At 40.9% G+C, this 22,950-nt stretch overlaps 3 long non-coding RNA genes across 4 annotated transcripts in view; 1 reads left to right on the forward strand and 2 right to left on the reverse strand.

Annotated features, from left to right (window-relative positions):
• The window catches only part of LOC310904374, a 71,141-nt gene extending 58,300 nt beyond the window's left edge, over nucleotides 1-12,841 (forward strand). Inside the window, exon 3 of one of the 2 annotated variants that reach the window (XR_014588264.1) lies at nucleotides 12,203-12,841. This is a non-coding gene — a long non-coding RNA (uncharacterized lncRNA). Of the gene's footprint in view, nucleotides 1-339; nucleotides 1,747-12,202 lie in introns of those variants that run through there. The other variant, XR_014588265.1, reaches the window with a different exon arrangement.
• On the reverse strand, nucleotides 688-2,178 carry LOC310904376. Its single transcript, XR_014588268.1, has 2 exons — nucleotides 1,742-2,178; nucleotides 688-1,629 (listed from the first exon to the last, which is right to left on the reverse strand). It is a non-coding gene; the product is annotated as an uncharacterized lncRNA (long non-coding RNA).
• Nucleotides 2,193-7,625, reverse strand: LOC310904377. The gene is made up of 3 exons (XR_014588269.1): nucleotides 4,028-7,625; nucleotides 3,793-3,900; nucleotides 2,193-2,603 (listed from the first exon to the last, which is right to left on the reverse strand). It is a non-coding gene; the product is annotated as an uncharacterized lncRNA (long non-coding RNA).
• Nucleotides 12,842-22,950: the final 10,109 nt, after the last annotated feature.

The raw sequence follows: 22,950 nt of genomic DNA on the forward strand, positions 1-22,950 counted from the left end.
TGCATTCAAAACCTCGAAGCATTCTTGAATTTCTTGTTAGGCAGAAGTGTGCTGAGTATCCGCCATAAATTAGAAAGTATTTGAAACAATTTATATTTTGTGTTTTATTTGTTTTCTAGCATTTTAGACAACAAGGGATTACTTCATTCTTGGTGATCTCCTACTCTTGCCTCTCCATTACTGGTCTCGATTTTCCCACGGGGAGGTTGCAGGCAATGGTGATCAGAGGCTGGAGCTTTGCAAGTTGTAGCAGCAACAACAATTTGGTCCTTAAAAATAGTCTTTCTTGCTGTTTTATGTTTTTCTCTGGAAAGAGCTCTTTTTTTTTCTCCTTTCCAGTAAGCGAATGCACCAGACCGAACCTAGTTGTTATGCTGTTATCTGAACCTGTACCTAACAAGAGGCGTGCTTCCACAAGTGATGTTCATTTAACTGTGAAAGTAGCACTCCTGAGATCTTAGCGTCTCAGCATCCTGCTGGAGAATGGTCTGTTTGGATGCACATTAGCGACCTCTTCACCTACAAAGAAAAAGGATAAGGATTTGTATCCTGCTTTCCACTGGAGAAACATTTCAGCACTTACAAGTGACTCTGGAAGTCATTTCCTCTGAGTTTTTCTTGGTTTTGTACACAAAAAACAAAACCTGAGAATTGTTTCACAGCTGCTACATTTTTTCTCTGTAGGAGACAATAGCCTATTTCCTTTTGATATCCTCTCACTAAATTTTAAATGTTTCTTTTTTTTTTTTTAATTAGCTAATAATGGAAGTTCTTCCTCTCTCTCCGTGGTTCTTCACATACAGTGGGGACTTTTGTTTTTATGATTCAATGGCATACTTACTGGTTTACAATACGTGATTATTCTTTGAGTACAGAATAGATTTTGTGTGTGTGTGTGTGTTGTGTGTGGAGCTCCTAGTTTCTTGCTTTTAATTTCCATTCAAAGTAGTCCTTTAAAAAAAATAAATAAAAAATTCTTTGAATGACTGTGAAAATGTAGTTACTTTTTTCCATAGAAATCAGCCATCAGAAGCTCACGTCTGTAGCAGTGTGATTCCAATTAAATGAGATGATGTAACAAGATTCTTGTGTGTTAAATCTAAGCAATTACTCTAAACCTGGGATCACTGTAAAATAGGGAAGGACATCTATTTAAGAGGGGATGAAGTGAGAAGATGCATACGTTATTATTGGATAACTAAGCATTTGCTTCATGTTGATCTTTTTTTTTTGAACAAAATAAACCAGAAAAGGGGATTTTATTTTCTCTTGAGTCTTAATTAAATAATGTTCATAGGAATTAAAAATAAAGCATGCAAGATACAAAAAACAAAGTCCTTCCATCAGAAGTACGGCTATGATTAAGATCCACAAGGAAAGTTTTGATCCATACTTTCTTCTGAGGATTAAAGAGAGTCTGATTTGTCTTTTGAAAAGGACATTAGGTCATAATCTTGAATGGCAGCTTTCTGGAATACCAGAGATATATTCTTTATTATTTGGCATGTGAATGTATGACATTTAAGGCGCTTCTGTCTTCTCCTCATCATTGCATGACACTGTTACTGAAGGCATTTGGGAGGGGAAACTATTCCGTGAGAAGTTGTGTAGCAGTAGAAAGTGAATAACCTGAAGCAAAACAAGAAAGAAATTGGAACAAGTTCAGGTCGGGGATTATTACTTTGGGAATTAACAGCCAAAAGCAAGGCAGCAGTGAGGTTAAAGCAGACTAAATACTTACGAGTTGCAGTCAGACCATACAAAAAGGGTTGCAGGAACATGGCAGTCCTAGTACATTAATCGGCTTTGTGCCAGGAGTGATGGAAGGGCTTGGATACAAACATAAATAGTATAGAAATTTATATTCCATACTATGTTTGAAAAAAAAAAAAAAAAGCTGGTTTAACAAGTGGCGTGGAGACTGATCCAGCTAAACTGGTGTGGATCCTTAACATCAGTGCTTTTAAGTAACTTTGCTTGTTCTGGCAAACAAATCCAAGCTTGTTTCAATCCTATTTAGGTGCATCTGTCTTGACACAAGTTACCTAGGTTGAGTTTTAAATTACTGGGCTAAATGGATGTGGTCCTCCTGGTACAGCCCATGTTACAAACAACTCCTCTGCCAACTTCAGCTGTCGAAAGTATCCCTGATGGCTTAATCTTCTCTCTTATGTGCTACTTAAGGGTGCCTGTGCTCACTTGTTGGGCTTCTCAGGAACGTGGTGTCGCAAGGTGCTGCAGTTTTCCTGCTCTCTGTCCTGAGTAGCTCTGTCCAGCCCAACTGCTGAACTGGCTTTAGTTCCAGATGGGTACAGCCCTGCTGCCCATGAGACGGGACAGCGGTGGGTCTCCAGCAAGCAGAACTGCAGCAGGTTGCACCTCCGTGCTGCTTCCTCCATCGCTTCAGGAATCTTTCTGTTGAGAGACCATCTCCCACCTGGAACGTTGTCCTCTCGCAAAGCTGCAGAACACTAACATCAGGTTCCCGTCTGTACCCTTCTGTTGTGTAGGAGGCAAAGATACGGACAAAGCAGAAAGACGTGGTTTCTGGTGGTGGTGTTTTGGATGCCAGTGGAGGCATTCAGTCACTGCCCTTGCCTTAGCTGCACGGAATGTTAAGAACTGTTAGAACATCGTCTTTTACATTTTCTGATCGTAAGAAAACTAAGTTCCTTCAAAATAAAGAATGTAACCAGTACCTTTATATTGAAACCCAGATACCTTCAAGTGCTGAAGTGAAAGAAGTTTGGAAATGTAAGTTATTTGGAATCTGGGCGGTGAATATTTTGTATAGTGAACCTTCACGCTGGGATGAGTGCTCCTTAGTGCTGCAGTAATGCAAGTAAGAGTAAATATTTACATCTGCAGTGTAAGGGGCATGATGTGGTCAGTGAACCAAAGGGAGAAAATCTGTCTGTACTGTCTAGGCCCATCTGTAAGGTCTGCCATTCTTGATTAGAGGCTGAGTTTTCTCACTTCAAAGGCATTCTTGTGTCACAGATGGGCATACTTTCCTTTATGTAGAGGGAGAAAGCATACCAAAACAGGATATCACAGTTTATGAATTTTAATGGTATCAATAATAGAAAAAAACCAGGCAAGATTATGACTGGAGTGATCCAATGCTCTGTATACACAATTCAATATTACTTATCCAGTGTTTCAAGACTTTGAAAGTCTTCATTTTAAGCATGGATTTCCTAAGTGTGACTATGAACTGCTATTTATTGTATTTTTACTCCTTCAGCTCTAGCACCCTGTGAATACAAACTACAGATTTCAAAATCATTTCCCCTTTTATCACTTAGTGCTCATTGATTTATCTCTTGCTAAGACTGCAAATCAGATATTTTGTCCTTTTGAATGTTAGTTTTCCATGCAAGGAGTGACGGAGCTGGGCAGATGACATTGTATTTCATTCAGGCTGGAAAAGACCTCTAAGATCATCTCATCCAACCTTTAACCTGGCACTAAAGTCCACCACTGTACTATGCTACTAAGTTCTAAATCTACACATTTCTTGAAGACCTCCAGGGATGGTGACTCAACCATTTCCCTGGGCAGCCTGTTCCAACTCAGCACAATGCTTTCAGTAAAGAAATTTCTTCTAATACCCAGCCTAAACCTCCCCTGGTGCAATTCGAGGCCATTTCCCCTCATCTTAACACTTGGTGCTTGGGAGAACAGCCCAATCCCCACCTCACTATAGCCTTCTTTAAAGTTTTAATTTAGAATATTTAATTCAGAATATTCTCCCAGTGCCACCCCTCTTTCAGCAGCTTTGCCGAGTACCTGCTAAAGCCTTGCTAAGCTTTGTAGCTGTAATGGGAAGCCATCGAGCAGCTTGTTGTCACGAGATGTTTGTTCGCATTCTCCTCTAAGCAGCTGTAAATAAACATCCTGCAACGAGACCATGTTTTTGTCTTTAATCCAGGAAGGAAGAAAAGGAAGGGATTTGAGCTTCAGGTTGCTTTTATGGTAAAGCTGGTGTTGGGTGAGGTACCGTTGGGTATGCCTATGAACAGACCAGAGAGTGCTTTTTGCCTCCTTTTCTGTTTCTTGCAACTCTGATTCCTTCCAGAAACCCCAGGAACTCCTCACTTCATTCTGGGAAAGAGTAAGGTGTTTCACCCTTCTCGTTTTCAGGTCAAGATTTGCTTTTATATAACCTGTTAAGAGCTGAATTAAAGGAGAAGATGACTTCAAGGCTTTCCTGTTGCCAAGTCCTTGCCAAACTTTGTGCCCACCTGCAGGGCAGAGCACTTGGCAACCAGCCCCACCAGCCCTCTTATCCCTCACGCTGCTTGTCTAAAAGTCAAACATGAGGGAAAAAGATCACATTCTTCTTATCTTTTTTATCACTTCTTAGCGTGCATTGGGATTTCTGCATTGCCAGCATCATTATAAAAATTCAAGAGCTGGTAATTCAGCCATAGTTGGTATTATACCCTGATGTTCATTCCTTTTGCTTTTCACTCACCTCCTGTCCCCAGGGTAAAGGAAAGTGACACTCACGGAAAAAGAAAAGTTAGGTCAAAACTACTCAATTTTCTACCAGAGCTAAACTTGGCTGCACAAGTCCTGAAGGACGGGTGTCTACTTTCTAGAAAACAAATGATATATTGATTTCCTATTAAAAGAAAGCACTGACAGGAGCATTCAAAACAAAAGCCTTCTTTCAGCAGAGCATTTAAATATGGGGCTGCTTAAATTGTGCACCGTCTTAAGTTCTCTGCTGCAACGGCTCTTCGGTGCCTGGCTTTGAACCCCGGCGTCAGCCATGCCCCAGCCTCACCTGGCTCTGCCCTGCGTGCGGAGGGGCGCGGGGTCACCGCTCACACCAGCAGCCTTCACTGTGCATCCCTGGGCAGGCTGCTGAGGTTTTGAATTTCTGAAGAGTCTCAGAGTCCACTGAGGGTTTTATTTCCTTTCTCTGTCTCTCTTCTTTTCCCTTCTTCTCTCCCCGTTACATTACAGATGTTTCACTGTGAACTTCAAGATTCATTTCAAGTCTTCGTTTTGCAAGGATAGGGATGAGGCTAAGGGAGGTAGTTTTTTTTAATATATATATATATAAACAATTTTATTTCTCCTTTTTCCACTGTTAACTGCTTACATGTATTGCAATGCTCACTTCCCCCAAATCCAAAGCAAAAAGTTGCCCAGACAAAGGCAAATAGGAGTAACGCGCTTTAAGTTTTTATTGCTTTCTCAGGTGAGTAGCAGCAGCTCTGACATGCTTTCCCAATGAGGTGCGTCCATCTATCTGGCTATCTATCCATCTATCTCGCTATGTGATTAATCTGCTCTTTGCACATGTGCAGGTACAGTGCTTGCTGCTAATCTAGTTGATGATTCATTATTACTGCTCATCCTGGAACACGAAACAGGTGGCTTTGCCCCTACTTCGATATTATTATTGCTAAATGTGCTATACTAGCGCTGCTTTCTGTCGGGATGAACGGGGCTCACGGGAGTGTTCCCGGTGCCGTTCCCTGCTGCATTCCTCCCAGGTGATGCTCTCCTCCTCCCAGGTACGGGGTGAGGGGCAGCTCGTGCCTGGAGCTGTTCCTTCTTGCCCCGCAGCGGCAGGGTGACACGCTGGCCCAGTGACTCACGGAGAAAATATCCTTCAGGTACAGGAAATGAGGAGACAAACCAGCAATCTTTTCCTTTCCCATTTGTCATGAGCTGCGTGAATAGGAGGGAGATGATAAACATTCAGGTATTTCTAATCTGAAAAATACCTGCAAGACTTGCTCCAAGCAGATAGATATTTTACTTAAGATTCACAGGAAGCTATAAAACAGAGCAAAGTGATGGCAATAGGATCCCAACCGTTTCTTAAGTAGATGAAAGAATGCTTCAAAGCCTATTTGTTTAGTTAGTCTCTCTTTTAATCTTTGTTAATTGTTGAGAAGGATGAAATGACATTAGTATGCACAGCATGTGAATTATAATCTTTTTTAAAAGGATTTTTTTTTTTAAACATAAGTGTTCACCGTGATCCTGCTTTCTTAGGAGTGTAAGATAGCTGCATGTATGTTTACTGACTGACTGTAAAAATTATTGCCGTAATGATTAAAAAAGACAACGTAAATGAATAGTTTTGGAAATTGCTTTATTAATTGTGGGATACCATTTTCAGACATCCATGCTCCTATTTTTTTTGTTTGAGCCTATTGTAATACAAAAAGTAATTTTGTTAAATGGGCATGTTATTAGAATTCATGTAATAATAGTTCATGATATAATAAATAATAATAGTTCAATTTCTTTGTATGACTTTGTATTGTATGATAACAGTAATATTTGAAAAATTATGTTTTTAGTAAGACAATGGAACTTTTGTGTTTACATACAATTCAAGAGATCTCATTTCTGATCCTCCAAGTGCGTTCATAATAATCTTTAAACTGAGAGTGCTGGCAAAATTTTTAAGTTTGGGCATCTTTCTTCTTCTTGGGGATGTGCTGGTAGAAATAACAGAGCGATTAATCTGTGTAAATCATTCATTCCTAAGATCTGAGTCATATAAAATTAAACAGGCCTTTTTTTTTTTTTTTTTGAATTTTCTGTAGTTTTTCCAGGAAGGTTTCATGCATTCCCATCTCCAAAACAAAAGTATTTTTACTTGTTATGTAACGTAACCATGGCAAATATGGTTAAGGAAAAAAAAAAAAGCCTTGCTGATCTAGCAGAACATGGACTGCCACAGGAGTCTGCTCACTTTTCTAGTGAGCTGGTTTCACTTCTGTGCAGCACCAGAGGCAAAACGATGTGAAATATATACATACCTGAAACATATATATTAAAAACATTAGCTGAATGTCCAAATTATTATAATATAATTTCTGGTGCGCAAAATGGAAAGTAATGTATGAACTGAGGCTCGTTCATCTTTAGAAATTAGAGTACCACGCGGCATTTAGTGAGTTCATCATTGCGATGTTTTTAAATTAGCTAAATATCAGATATGCTAGTAAAAAAAAAAAAAAAAAACGTGTAAAATTTACAATTGGAAATGCTTCAGAGTTGGTTTCTTAGAAGGTGTATCTGACATGTACATTGCCAGTCAGTAGAAGAATTTATCCGGCCTAGCTACAGCTTGCAATGAGCTTGTTTGGTGTCGGAGCATGTTCTCCCCACGGTAGCAGTTTGGAAGCAGTCAGGGTGGCATTATCTAAACAGAGATTTAGAAGGAGAGGGAGAGGGGAGAATGAACTTAGTCGCTGTTGCACAGACAGACAGACAATTTTCTCAACCCCACTTAACCAAAAGCTGCCTGGAGCGGTAACGTTCTGCACATGTCAAGGGCATATCAGTTTGGCTGCACTACAACTAACAACTGAAATAGCAAAAAAAATGATGAAAGCAGGGCTGTGTTCTCCAGTAAGCTGATTTTTGCAACAAAGCTTTGAGTGCCTTCCAAATTTTTTTTAAGTGTCATGTAACCCTGGGTAGGTAGATTAGCAGGCATGTGGGATCCTTTTCCAATAAATTCTTGTAGATTTTTTTCCCCTCTGTACCTAAAGAATCACATTATTGTGCCTAGATCTTTTCCTTTCATTTGGTGTCCCCTCAAACATTGCTAAAAATGCTTGTTTCCACCTTATTTTGTACAATCTCTGCCTTCCCAGGTTTTCTGCTGGGTACAGAAGAGCCCAGTTTATAAAGATATAGAATTGAGAGGCTATAAAAGAGCTCCCTCTGTCAGTTTGTCATGCTTTAAAGGATTGTGGGCCCCCTGAAGAGAAGATTAGTGGAAGATTGTCCAAATTGTCAAGGGTTCTGAATTTTTTTAGCAACTATTTTCTTGTTTAGGCTTAGAAAAGAGAAAGAAAAAGGAAAGTCTTTCTATGGGATAAGGTGATAAAAGGGCAGAAATGGTGAAATTTCCTCTGTATAAGAAGTTGATCACGGGCCACGTGGAGCCCAATTTTTCGATTCAAGACCTAAGTATCTGACACAGTGTTTTGAGACCTAAGTCATGAGAATTGAATATTTTGTACTTTGTACTTGCCTAGAACCTGAAACAAAGGAATGCAAATACTGAACGGGATCAACTTTCTCAGTGCTGTTTGCTAGCATTAATAACATAAACTATGTATCTCTTCATCCTCCATTGGGTGCTTTTTGGAGACACCTTATTTTTACAGAATCATAGAATGGTTGAGGTTGGAAGGGACCTCAGGAGGTCAGCTGGTCAACCCCCTGCTTGAGCAGGTTGCCCGGGACCGTGCCCAGATGGCTTTTGAAGATCTCCAAGGAGGGAGACTCCACAACCTTTCTGGGCAACCCATCCCAGTGCTCCAGCTGTGAATTCTTTTCTCTTTCATGCTAGTCCAAAGTCGTATCTGGACTTATTAGCTCTTATTTTGCCCTCAAAGTTCCCTTGTCCCCAGCCCTGTGGCGATGTCTTGTCATGCCAAGATGTAAATGATCCCCTGATGAAGCTAGGCACCTGCTCATGGCAGGGGCCGGCCAGGACTACCCGTTCCCTTTTGTTAAGAGGAGGCTCTGCTGCTTGCTCTGTGTGCTGTTGGGATCCTGGAGGGCTTCTTGCAGGTCTGGGCCTGTTGTAAGTGCCAAGCTGAGGCTGGTTAGCAGCAAGCCCTGTCTTTGGAGGAAATGATGGTCAAGTTCACTCCAGTGACTTGATCCAGTGACTCATGGGTTAAGCGATTGCAGCTTGCTGTCTTTCCTCTGGACTGGTTAGATCTTTCTGCCATCACCAGCACACACCTTTGACTAATATGTATATCCTCACAGCTTGGGGTGACAGATGGGTGAGGAGGAGAACCAGGGCTGCAGAAGCCAGGTATTTCTCCATGCTGTTCTGAGCACACGTGCTGTGTGGTGCATTTGTGACGGCCCTGACCCCTCCAGGAAGCGTTGGTCTCTCTGTCACACACTACACATATGGTTACCATGTGTGCAGTGCTTTTGGGACATGTCAGATCCCTGTGTTCTCATGAATCATCTGTATGGTGCACACACAGTAAATCCACTGCTTCTAGAAAGGGCCAGGTGTGCCACAAGTGCCGGTGCAGCCGATCTGTACGTACGCTGCTGAAATGGCTGAGTTTGCGGGCGCTGTGGCAGACCTTTGAGCAGGCCAGATGTCCAAAGGTCCTAACTAAATGTCAAACCCTCCAATTTTATTGGGACAAAATTTCTCGAAATGTTCTCTTGGGAAAGCTGCCTGTATAACAGAGGGGAGGTAAATTATCACTTGTGGCTGTGCTGGGGAGGCGTGCCCTTTGGTGTGCTTGTTTTGCAAACCTAGATAAACCATAGATAAAGAGTAACAAAACTGCAAATGGCTAGAGTTTCACAGGGATTAGTAATTCTAAAAGAGCTGATCCTAGAAAAGTATTGTAGGGCTGAACTGCAGGAGTTTACTATAGGTTGTCTTTCAGATCGCTGCCGAAGAGTCATTGTCCCAGTGAGAGCTCTCTGAGCCAACAGCTTCTGCGCTTCCACCCAGCACGGCTACTGCACGTCCTGTTTAAATAGCTGGCTTATTTCTAACATTGCAGCTCGTTGCACTGGGGACAGAAGTGTAACCCAGTCTGCTACTCACCACTGTCATGAGACGGTGGGAAGCTAATGCTGCATAAACCTGGGTTTGGCCACTTGTGCATGCGTGAGTCCTCTTGGTCTTCCTGGGCTCAAGAGGGAAAGCTTCGCCTTCCCCGCCTTGCACTTTTGCTGTAGGCACACTCACTGCTGAGCACCCGTTCCTAGTCTGAACTAGAAGAAGTTCAGGTAAAATACACTGCATCTGTGTGGTGTCTGGAAGAAATGCAAAAGTATTTGTGCTTGAAGAAACTCAGGCCAATAGCCAAGCACCACAGCCATGCGCCCTGCGTTTGCAGCCAAGTAGAAACTTGATGAGTCTTTTATGTGCTTCGAGCAGCTTCACTATTATCTCAGGTGCATTTAACTGTACAGCAGTCACTATAATTTAGAGTGACTAGAAGATTCAGCCAAACAACCTGTTTTGTGGCTAATCTATTCCGACTTTATACCTACAGGACGTTGTTTGATGTTACTTTAAGTAGTTGCTGCCTGTGGGAGATGGTACTTCTGGGAATATATTTCTGGGTCACTAGGTATTGCAAGGCTACACAGGATTAGAGAGATAACCAGCTACATGTCTACAGTATCATTTGTTCCCAGTCTCAGTGGGTAATAAATAGCTTCACAAAAAATAGCAATAGTCGATATACCTACTAAACCATCTGTTCAGGACCGCTCAAATGGAGTTGGTTAAGTAATTATCCCTTAGGGGCTGTTTATATTTTAGAGTATCTGCTTGTCCTTTAGATCCTTAACCTTTAGACAGGTCCACATAGCGATGCCATGATTTATTTTCTTTGTGTGGTCTTGACCTTCTGCTGGCAGATTTAACATTACCTTCTGCAAGAATGTAGCTAATGCTAGAAAGGAATGACTATACATGAATTTCTTTACTTTCCAACCGGTGGTTTTATAGTTGAGTTTTTGTATTCTGTGCTATTAAGCTATCAATTTCAGGCCTAATAATCCACAGGGGCTGGAAGGGAATCGTGCAATACTGTAATGTAAGAACTGTGTTTTGGGATAATACTATTCCAAATATGCTTACTTGCCTGCCTTTATTTCCTCTCCATCTTCTTTGCTGTTGGCTACTTTTCTCAAGTCTTTAAAGAGGCAGAAGTCAAGTTCTTAGCAAATAAATTTTCTCTTTGAGCATCTAAACCTCCTTTGTTTGAAACTGAGAGAAGAAGCCTTATGGGCTGGAAGAAGACAGAAAAAATAGTGTTTTTTGGAAATAGTGTTTCCTGTTGAATTAATGGTGCTGCTGCTGGGTAAATTTATTCCCAGTATCTGAACACTCTACATTTCTAATAGAAATACATCGCATACTGCTTTTGTATTAGGTGGGCATAATGAAAAGTAACTAGTGGTGAGACTCCGCTCCTCTGGTGGCCTCAGAAAAAGGATACCATGCCCTGGGGGAGGCATGAAGAATGGGTTTATTTTCCTGCTTTAGAAGTGGCGATCCCTTACAGAGGACAGCTGAAGCCTACCAGTGGGGTTGTGTGGGAATACTTGCCCTACTGCTGCCGGTGGGGTTCCTAGATTTGAGTAAGGAGGGTGTTTTAATCTCTTCATCGGGTGCTTCAGCTTTTCACCAAAGTAGTGAGGCAAAGAAAGATCATGCTGTCAGTAAGACAACTTGACAGATCTTATCTCTGTGTGTTTGCAAGTGAAATGGAACTGTTTCACATATATTTTAAATGGGTTCTGTTACTCATTGCCTAGACTCTCAGCTTGCTTTGTGCCTTCAACTTTGTGCTTATATGAAAGCTTAGATAGCCTTTAAATCCATGTCTGCGTGCCACTTAAAAACAGACAAATCAGTTGTGACTTCTGCAGTCACCACTTTAATGGCCGATCCCGAGTGCATGACATTTGTGCCTTTCAGTAAAGAATTAGATTTAATGTTTATAAAAGAGATGCTACAAAATGCCTGACAGTGTGTCCTTTTGTGTTCAGGGGGCAGGTTTCTAGTTCTGGGTCTGTGCTGTGGGGAAGTCTTACGCAGGCCCTGGTCTGGAGTAGGTGTAACCCAGGGCTGTAGATGTTGCTTTTGGGACTTGTTGTTAATGATCTTTGTCCCAGTTTTCTACTCACAAAATGAAGAAAAAGGGTATTCTAGCCCCTGCTCTTTATCTGTATGGTAGGAGGCCCAGCTCTTGTGTTACCTGCCAGGAGCTGCCATGTTTGCAGAAAAGAGCACCCAGTTTCTGAAGATTCAGATTTAAAACTTAAGCATTTGCTAAGTACATAAAGAGCTAAAACCGCATCATGAGTTGCTGTTCACTTTCAGGCTCATTCAGGGAAACGAAGCTTGTTGGTGGTGGCAGTCACTGCCCCCCTGTTGCTTGGCTCTCAGGTCATGCTGTTATTTAACAAAGGTTTTCTAAATCCTCTACTAGGATGTTTTCCCCCGAATTCCTCACCTTGTTCTCAAAAACAGCCTCTGTATGCTGAGACAGAAAAATATGATGTTTTAGTTGCTCTCTTGCATAGAAACTTCATGGGATTATAGGCTAGGAGGACTGCATTTATTACGTAGCCTTTTTCATTTCATTTACGTAGCTGTCGCAGGAATACATGAAGAAGGTCAACGCCATTATCTCTTTTGCAGATGGAGAAACTGTCTCTGTGCTTATTGCAAACGAGGAAGCTGTCTCGCCTTGCAGACGTGGCCTGGAAGCTGTGTTTAGCCTGTAACTGAATTTGAACTTGTCTCCGAATTTATTCCTTTCTATTGCACCTTTGGAGCCCATTTAACCTTTTTAAGTGATTGTTTCTCCAACAGTAAATATGAAATATTATTGTAGAGATTGCCACATCCTTTTTATTAATTACATCTGAGCTTTATTATGTGAAATGGAAATGGTTTAATTGAGCTGCTCAAATCTTTAAAATTGGCAGTATTTTCCTACCAGTATTGTAGTAGCCAATGGTCAGAAACACTGAGGACTGAATATTGCAGTAAAGGCTACATATGTCCACCTTTTTGAAATCGTTTTCTTTCTCAACGCAGAAATTTGTCTGGAAGAAATGTAGAGATTATTTTTTCACATTTATCTGAGCTGTAAATATCCAGCAGCTTCAATGAAGGAGCTTTGTGTGGGCAAGCAATGGATGGGAAATCCCTGCCCATGAAGTCCTGCTGAAACATGAGGCTGGTATGCCCCAAGCACCTGGAGCTTCTCTGCTTTCCACTAGCGATTTTTACACATAACTTATTTAGAAAACTGATGGTTTGTTTAGGGTTGGCTTAGGGCAGAACACTTTAAATAAAGAAAAAGATATGAAAAAGATTAAAATCACAGTTGAATATAAATGTGCATGGTAGGGTTAACCACATTTAGAATTGTAAGCACAAGTTTTGGAAGGAAAATTTATTTTCCTGCTTCAGGGACTGATCAGTCCTTGTCCCAAAGTAGGACGCTCCTGTATAACTACATGTCCATATTGCCTGATGCAGGCATTACACTTTCTCATCTTGAAATCTGTCTTTGATTTTGGTAGAAGAAAATACAAAAATAGAAAACCAGCAGTTTGTCTGCTCCCATGCGTTGGCATATGTGGAGGGATGAGAAGGCAAAATGCATATAGGGTAAAATACAGACTACCAATTGGTGGCACTAGACTTAGTCTTTGTAGCTTAGTTCACCCTCTGTAAAATGGTCTTTTTTTTTTTTTTTTTTAATTTTCCCCCAGCTATAGCAAACATGCCATTATGTTACTGCATCTCTTTCCTGTAAAAGGCTGTGAAAATGGGCAGACATGGAGTGGAAGCTGGAGTAAAGGGATCTCAAGGACTTGCTTATTTGGGGGAGGACAGTGTGGCAGGCAGGAGTGGAGCTAAGTTCAGGATCTGACTCAGGATTTCTATGTTCTAGTAAGGGATTCAAGTCATCAATGATTTAAACTCATTAAGTTTGCATCCTATCCCAAATCTCAGCAAATTTTATGCTGTATTTCTCTTTTGCACATTTAAGATAAGCAATTAGTTTGCAATAGCAAGATCTTTTCTGTCTGCTATGAGGCCACTGAAGGATCCTTCACAGAGCTTGTCTTCGGCGAAATGTCTCTGTTACCACCAGTGCTGTTTATGTATCATGTTCCTGTTGCCTGCCTGTCTGCTGCCCCTTCGCCCCAGAAATGACCCGAGAGCAACTTGGATTTTAATAGCAAACATGAAGCAGTCTGTAAGGAGGGCTGGGGACTTTTGTGAGGAAAATGCTGTGTACGTGTAAGAGATCATTGCATCTATAGGGCTGATAGCTGTTTAAAAGGTTAGTAAGCATCTCCCACTCATGCACACGGGGAGTCTGCCAGGTTAGATATTTCTGTCCTGGCATATCTCTAAAATCGTAATGACTTTTATTTAGCATTAATGTGGATGCCTTGAACATTTCTATGGGACTTCCACTGTCAATTCAGCATTAAAGTGCTATTAAAGTAAAGTGTTACTGTAAGAAGCAGTATCTGCCAAACATTTCTCAGAAGAGCACTGTGCTTTACAAGACGGGTAAGTGTTCACTCTTCTCCATTTTCATGTAAAAGTCAAAGATAAGTCTTATTATTGATTAGACAAAACAATAGAGGAGAGATGTGTGAGAACCATTGGCAAGACTTTTTATGACAAGTGGCATATCGGTATATATTAATTTGCTGTTCGCTGCACTACAGTGTCCAAGATGAATGCTCATTGGCATTCAGAAGAACATAATGTGAAACTGCACAGGAAGATAGGATGCTTCCTATATAAAATTGCCAAATTGTTCAGACTGAAATGGTGACTCTTGGCTATAAAACTACATTGCAAAACTCTTCTAACAACTTCTAAGTGAACTGTACTTGATATTTTTATGTAGCATCATATATATTTTACTTCCAAATCCCATTTTCAAAAGCAACGTTAATAATTAGGGACAAGTTCCTCTCAAAGCTAATGGGGGTTAGGCTTCTGTGTCGCTTAATGTGACTTCTGAAAGTTTTAGCTGAAAAGATCAAAATGACTAAAGAGGGCTCATGTTTCCATAGGAATCTTCTGTATTCTGCATCACAGAATCTTATCCTGCAAAAGTGGTGTAATAAATCCTAAGATCATTTTACGACCCTCCTCCACTCCGTTTAGAAGATTTACAGCAGAAGTGGCCAACTGATAAAGACAGAAAAAAGTAACACAAGTGAGATCATGAAATTGACTGAATAAATAAATCCAGTTCTCTGTTTGCAACTCAGTTTTGCAAGCTCTGAGGTACAGTGAGGTGATGCTTTCCAGCCTTCCTCTGCATTGTTTTAAAATGAACGATGGAATATCCTACCCTATAGCATGATAAAAGCATGGGCTGACGACAAACAAGATGTGAAATTTTAATAGGAGTTATTTAGGTAGAAAAACTGTTATTTGTATTTTTGTGCATTTGCTACACAATAATAGGAAATTAAATGATTTCTGAATTTGAAAATGGGTATTTGAGAGGAGAGCAGCACAGAGACCCCTGAATGACCCAGGTGAGATACTCGAATTGTAGATCTGAGACCTGCTCTGTCCAGTTCAGACTGTGACTCTGAACCCACACCTCCCTTATTTTGGCTTTTGGCTAATTTGGTAAAGTGGTCTTTCTCATCTTTTGGGGAAAGGGTTTGAAAGGTCTCAGTTAAATCCGGTGTGGAAAAAGAGTTGTTTTTTTTTTTTTTTTTTTTTTTTTTAATCTTAGTATTGTGAGACAGGAAATCCCTTTCCTCCCTACCTGTAAGTGCCTGATGGGCCTGCCCTCTGCCAAACTGATGCATTGCGAGGACTGGAATTGGAATATCAAACAAAAGAGCCTCTCATGTCTTTGATAGCTCTGGAAACTTCATGTTTTCTACCCTAGAAAGAGTACTAAAAGGGGTTCTTTTCTCATGCCACTACAGCATTCCCAAGGAAGATTCATGATTGGATTGTGTTCCTAGGTATTATAAATCAGAGCTAATGGCAGAGATAGGTTGATGGCTTGAAGTAAGTGGAAAAATAAATTGGGCAATGAGAAGTCCTAGGGCTGAGAAGACATAAATATAGAATTTAACCCCCCCAAAGACGACGACAGACCTTCAGTTCTTAAAACAGCACTTAAACAAACAGGAGAAAAGCCTGTTATACATGGTCTTTGCTCAAGTGATGGGAAAGTTGAAATCTGGGACAATATAAAACCTGTGGGAACCTTTTGAAGAAGTAAAAATTTCTGTTTCCTGAAAAATATAGAGATATGGAACATGAAAGATTTATTTAAAAAGAGCATCAGGCTTTTTCAGGGGAAAGATCAGAGGACATAAAAATCTTTGTCAATATCAGATTAGAATGACGCATAAAAAAAAAAAGCTTATATTCAGCCTCATGGGGTTGGACTGTCAAAGCTGAATGTCTTTGTTTGGCCTTGATAATTGTTCTTTTATCCTTTGTGCATTATTTGGTATGTTTTTGCCCATAGCCAACTGTCTATGTCCCAGACCTCTCAACTGTCAGCTCCCCAGGTTCAGTTCTCAGCTTTATTCTCCTTTATGACTCAATCATGGACTGTAAAATCTCTGCTACAGCAGTGATTCATCACCTGAATGTACTCACTTTAAAATAAAGTATCTTTTTTTTTGTGATACAGAAAAGATGAAAAATTATTTTTCAAAGTAATTCCAGAGGTATTTTCAGTCTAGATACCCTTCCTACTTGTTTTTTGGTCTAAAGCTATATAAGATTTTTTTTTTAAAGATAAAGAAGATGTAAAATATTTTTAATGATTATGTAGGATGCAAAATTATACTCCCAGAAGGAAACTGGAAAAAATAATTCCAAGTGGGTGTTTTGTTGTTTGATGTCATGCTGTTTCTGATCTCCTTTATATTGACAGACATTATAGCAACTTCTGAGAAGGGAATTGAGTTGTTCTGAGATGTACTCGCCACTGATAAGACAGGTTAGGATGTTGCTGCTGCTATGAATGTGTTTGTTGTCTTTTCTGTAGCGAAAGGTTAGCTTGCTCTGTTCTTGGCTCTTCTGGATGCCTTTGGAAGAAACGCGTCTTTTGTTCATGCTTGTGATTTAGGCTCTTCTGTTGAATTTATTGGGAGAAATGAGATACCTCTGCTAATGAATAAGGATGGCAAGAGATAGATCATTAGCTACAGAGCGGTTTTATTTTGGAGAATGCTGATTCCTGATGAATTTATTACTTAGTATGGCTTGGGCATGTATGTGGGGAAAAATGGTGATAGTCTTTCATTTGTTTATTTCCTGTTGTCACTCATGGTATGGTTTTCTTCCAGCCAACTGAGAAACGAGAACTCCTTTAAAAAATATTCTTGTTCTCAATATTTTAAAAAAGTGCTTGCCTCAGTGGGATGTTCTGTGGTTTCTGTAACTAGGAATAGTCTTGCTTTGAATGACTTGAAAGGTCTGTAGCTAATGTCTCGTTGGCATTAGCCAACTCCCACACCATCTAGCAGGGTCTCCTCTTCTAATGTGTACCAGGAGATGCACGGCCCTGGCAAGGAAAGCCAGCTGTGAGGACTGACTTCCTACCAGAGCATGACTTCTGACATTCGTATGCATGGGAAGTGCATGTAAATGTCTCCACAGAGCTCTGTGGGAAGTCTGCACCACTTTTCGATGCGAACTCAACAGAAGCCCGTTAAAGACATTGTGTCTGAGGGCGCACTACCAAACTGTGATCTGGAATTCCTGGGCTCTAAGCCCATCCTAGTACTGAATTGTCGTATTATTATTATTATTTCTTCTCCTCAGATGCCTCAACAAGGTTGTATTTCCCATAGATTTCAGTAAGGATGAATTAACTAGCCGTTTACTTTAAACAGCAGTTGCTACATTTCAGCCGTACTGTGGGTCTAGCATGATGTAAGGGCATGCCCCCACAGGGGCACTGTAAATAGTCTAAGACACTTCAAGAACATGAATTTCCTGGGATACAGGAAAGAGAATCTGGCTCTTCCAGCCTTAAACCTGCTAACCCATTCAGTGCATACCAAATCTGGGTACCAACCGGCCGTACCCTTTACTGTGATGCTTCAGTGCCATGTAGAGAGCACGCTACCCACTGGGAAATGGAGCTGCCTTGCTTCGCTGCTGCCTCTTTGGACAGTCATTTTCCCAGTCCTGTGGTCTAGATGTATTGCGTGGCTCAGTTCAAAGGCAGTTCTTAAAATAATTCTTGTGGTAATGCTGAGAATAAGTACTGGGAAGAGGATGGTGGTACAAAAAGGAGAAGGGCACTGGCTTTTCTTCTGATTCATAGGTTGCTGTTCTGCATCTCGTGGTGGGAGATTACCCACAGCTGTGCTGTTCTTGGTTTCTTCAGCAGAAAAGGCTGCTTGTGAGTTGAATGGGGAAGGTGAGCTCAGGGTAGGAAGGAGGGAGAGAGGAAATTCCGTGTCTGTGTAGCTTTGAACCACTCCACGTTCTCTCCTGCTCTGATGCATTGCGTGTTTTCAGATACTGGGGGCTTTATTGCCCCGCTAATTCCTAGAGATACAGGTGGATCCTAGAGCTGAACTGACTCGAGGGATGCGATGCATGCCCCTTTTTGTTCACCTATGCTCATTGTCAAAGTTGTGTTTTTTGATAAAAGTGATTTAAGGACAGTGACCTGAAGAAGTTCCTCTTCAAGAACAGAGTCTGTGGCACCACTGTGGTAAATAATTCATGTAATGTGAGGAGAATCCCCAGTTCTTTCAAATCGTTCACACCGTGTGAAGCCAGAATGCAGTTTCTTAAACCACAAGCAATTCCTAGGTTAAGTGTTTCACCTACTGTGGCTGGTCTGTAAGTGTTACCACCTATGGGAAGGTTCAAAGGATATGAGAAGGTGTGGAATTCGAATAGCCTTGCACGGATCTAATAGTATTCTGCAGATTCATTAAAAAAATAAATCTGAGAGAGCTGTGTTTTGGAAAACATTTTGCTAGACCTAGGAAATAAGTTCTATTCCCAGCTCTTCTCTAGATTTATGTTGAATCTTGATAAGGCCATTTATTAACCTGTAAAATAAGGAACAGTGATTTTTCTTTTTGTTAGGGCCTTTGAGATATAGGATTGAAAATCCTTTGACGATTTTTCTTATTTTTTTACAAGCTTTTGCTTAAACTAAACACCTGCCTCCAGGATGAATGCTTCTTGCTTTTGCCATGCTTTAGCATGTTACTCTAGAATAGCGCCACAAATATTTTTGTTTTTAAATAATTGTTTGTGCATTTTGTGTATACAGGCTCACCAAACCACACTGGAAAGAGCAGAGTTTTCCATCTTTTTGTAGTGATAGTGTGACAGCACGTTGTGCTTGCTTCTCCACAAACTTGCTCTGGCAGCCAATCTGGCATTTCTTTTAGGCATGTCCTGACAAAGCTCCACTGAAGCCAGGCAGAGCTAGGACCACGAACTGAGAAACCACCTGAAAATCAGGGTGGACTGCCGTTTTGCAAGCTTTTAATCTGGTATGGAGCATTCCTTCCCCCATTTTGCAGCCATAGGAGGCACTTGTTCTCAGTGCTGTTGCAGCAGCACAGGAGGTGGGAGCGTGCCCTCACCCCTCGGTGTGTCTGGTTTTGCATTATTACTGGCACGATCACTGTGATCATTTTATTCTGATCAGCCCTAACACCTCTGTGAAATAAGACCAGCTGTAAATACCTGACAACTGTGGTGGAGCCGTGAAGCAGCCATCTCAGCGGCACAAGTACTCCATTTTGATTAACAGCATTTTTCTGACGGCCCTAAAATGTACCGAGCTGTCAGTGGCATCTCGTACTCTTTCCAGGTGCGGTATTTTAACCATCAGTCTGCCACAAATTGCAGTAGCATAATTTGGGGAGGAGATTTAATTACAGTATTGATTATGCATACATATATTTATACTCTGCACAAATCGAAACGCAGCTGCAAGAGAACCTGCAGCTAACAGTTTTGCTCCCTATTTACAAGGCTGCTGGGATGCTGGCGTGATTGATTACCTTCACAATGCGCCTGTCTGTGCTCTTCAGAGCATACCCTGTGTGTGGAGAAATGACTGTTCCCTTAGGGAGGATGGAGCTCATAATGCAAATGTCACATAATTTTTTGTATTAAAGACTAAATAAAAGGCCTGAACGATTTTTATTAGTAGCTTCTTTAATTAATTCACTGTCCTTTGAACCCAAACAATTTAAGCTTTAAGCACAAAACCCAGGAAGCCTATTTTCTAATCTTTGAGAGTTTTCTCTTCTAGGTTTAATAGACTTAAAATTGTTGACTTTTGATTCTTATTTAATCCCTATCAGACTAAAAAGCTTTCTTTTTAAGAAAGAAAAACAAACAAAAGAGGAGAAATAGGCCTTTAAAGTGAAAGATTCTTTTTATTATTTTTGAGCTATTTATTGACTTGAAAACATACAAAGGGTTTATTATTTTACTGCTGGAAAATTGCCAAGGAGAGAATGAACTGCCAATGATATGGATTATATATCACACTGTATAATTAAGACAGCAAACAGTCTGCTGGAAAATATTTTATAGACTACTTTATATAATGGAAAGTTCACAGCAGTCTAACAGAGACCACCTAATATGTCTTTTAATATGAATTCTACCAGAGATTTAAATTAAGGTTCGAACACTGGTGCTTTACAGTCTATTAGTCTTGGTAATGATTACACCTGCCTGCACAGCCTAATTTTAAAACTTTATTATCATCCAGAATTAACCTACTAGAAAAACTCAGCAGAGATTTGATGCGGTTTTCTCCATTTTCTTTGCTACGTGAACAGATCTTGCAGACACTGCCTTGGACTTTCTCCTTTGCCTTTTTTGTCTAATTTATGATCACTGGTATCCTTTAATTTGATACTTTTCTGTTTTGTGATGAGGAAACTGTTGCAAGTTGCTGATTAATGAAGCTACTATTGAAGGAAGCCAGGCACAAATGAGCTCCTTAAATATACATGTATATTCATTTTTAGCATATGCGAAATATTTAGAACTTGCATGGGGCTCCTCGTGGCTACAAACCTGTTGCCACTGAAATAATTAGGAATATTGCTACTGACTTGGCTGGGACCAGATCAATAGCTCTGCGTGATGTTTTATTTCAGTGTCCCTGTACAGAGCTCCAGTTTTCACGTAAAAGTGCATTCCATGGCATTCTCTAGAGCTTCTGATCTTTGCCATATCGTGCCTTTATTTTTGTTTCAGGCCTTACCAAGGGAATGGTGTTCTTGCTACAAGGTTGTACTCCCTGTTTAGTTGTAGGTCTACTCGCACAGTATTTCAATAACATGATTAATGGAATGAATTCTGGTTTTGCCTCCACTCTCAGTATGCTGATGTTATTTCAGATCTTTTCAGTGTTGACGAAAATTTGACTGTGCAAAACGGTAGTCCAGACAGGGAACCCTCCCAAGAGAAATGTCATTTGTTTGCACTCATTTCCTTTTTATGGTTGCATTTGGTGGCAGTATTCAGCCTGCTTTACTGGAAAATACAGTATGGAAAGAATTTGGGTTTTAATAAAAAGGGTTAAAGAAACCCTTGTGGCTAGGTTTCCTGAGTCTTGATAGTCATGAGACCTCACTGACTGCTTGAAATCCATATAAATGCACTAATGCATCTAGTGTTTGTCATAACACTGAGATCTCTGGACTTGTTGGCTCCAAAGGGCTAATAAGAGTCTTCATATTAGCTTTCATTGTCAGAAAGGGAAAAAAACAGACTGAAATGCGAGTTCTGACTTGGTACAGCTGGCTCCAGAAGGAGAGCTCTGAATAGAGACTTGGAGTTCTTCGTCTGTCTTCTGGAGCAAGCGCTGTCGTTGCCTTTGCTCCCAGGCCAGGTGGGTCCCGTTTCTTTGGGCTGCTCCGGCAGGATGCGTGCCCCGGCGGGGAACTGCACACTTTGTAAAAGGGAGCGATGGGAACTTCCTCCTGCCCTGATGGATAGATCCATCCTGCTGAAGGCTATCTTCATTCCCACCAGGTCCTCAGAACCAAGGATTTCAGGCAATGTGAGTTAAAAAATAAAAAATAAAAAAGTACAGCTCCCTCGCACACAGTCTGAATTGACCCACATGCTTTAAAACTGACCACTGATGAGATCTGAAGCACTTTGGTACAGCTGCCTTAGAAATCTCGGCACTCACCCTGAGCTGATGGCTAAGGGGGCAAGGACCCCCTCTCAGATGGTCTTTCTAAGCCAGTGCTCTCTGACCAGCTAATTATGCTGGAGAGCTCTGCATGTGGTGCATGGAGGCGATTAAACGGAACGTGGCTTTGGGAAATGCTCAGAGATTAAATTCCCTTAAGTTTAACCGATGTTTTGGTTGTACTATTTATAAAAACTAATAAGAACTTGAAAAGACAGGGATAAAAAAGAATTATTTGTCTATTGGCAATTCCCAAGGCTGATTTACTTCATGAGATGGAAATGTATATACCCAGGAAAGCTTTAATACACATCTATATTGATAAAGTTATTGAAAAATCAGACCATTAAATCCTTTGGCATGCATAGCTTCTATACAGTAAGAGCTCTTGAAACTTCTTCCTTTTTAAACCCCTCTTGCAAGACTGCTGTAAGCTTGTCAGTAACAGAAAGGCAGGACACGTCCCGGGCTCCTAGGCACCAGAATGGCCTTGCTGTGTGCACCACTGCATGGTTTCTCTGCTGGCTCCTTGCTCGGGTTTTGGCAGCTCCATGGTATCAACCCTGATGGGAATGCTTCTCGGCACAGGGATGAGCTTCAGGAGCCTAGGAGGGAAGGGGTGAGACTTGGAAGGCACAACACGTGTGGTCCTCTGCTACAGGCTGAACTTGCTGGCAGCTATCTCCGTGCAATAAATGTGCAACTGCTTGTGCTGAAACTGCAGGGCAATACTTCGGAAGGGACAAGGATCTTATGAGCAGGACTAAATGCTAGTTACTGGTTATGTGTCATCCTGGTAGCTGCATAAAAACTCTTGAGGTAGGGGGAAAGAGCATATTCAAGTGGCAGAGAGAGAAAAGAAAAAGAGCAGCATGGTTTAAGAATTGAAAGTGAAGGAAGATGAATTGGAGATTATAATTAGAGAGCAAAGGAACAGGCAGCTTTTCCAGCCTCAGTGGGAAAAGATGATTGACCTGAGCAGCAGGAGAAAAGAAGAGGAAATATTGCTGACAGCTAAAATTCAGAAGTTATTTCTTGAGAGACTGACCTCTAAAGGGAGGAAAAAAAATGAATAAAAAATCCCAGCCAGTGAATTCTGCAGCGTTCATGTTGGACTCAGCTTGCTTGGAGAAGCCAGGGAAAAACACTTGAAATCTAGAGGAAAAACATGTGAAATCTAGAATATATTAAATAAAATTGCTAAGGTTATTAC

The sequence above is a fragment of the Anser anser genome (genome assembly GCF_964211835.1).
Source record: "Anser anser genome assembly, chromosome: 9".
NCBI classification, from domain to species: Eukaryota; Metazoa; Chordata; class Aves; order Anseriformes; family Anatidae; genus Anser; species Anser anser.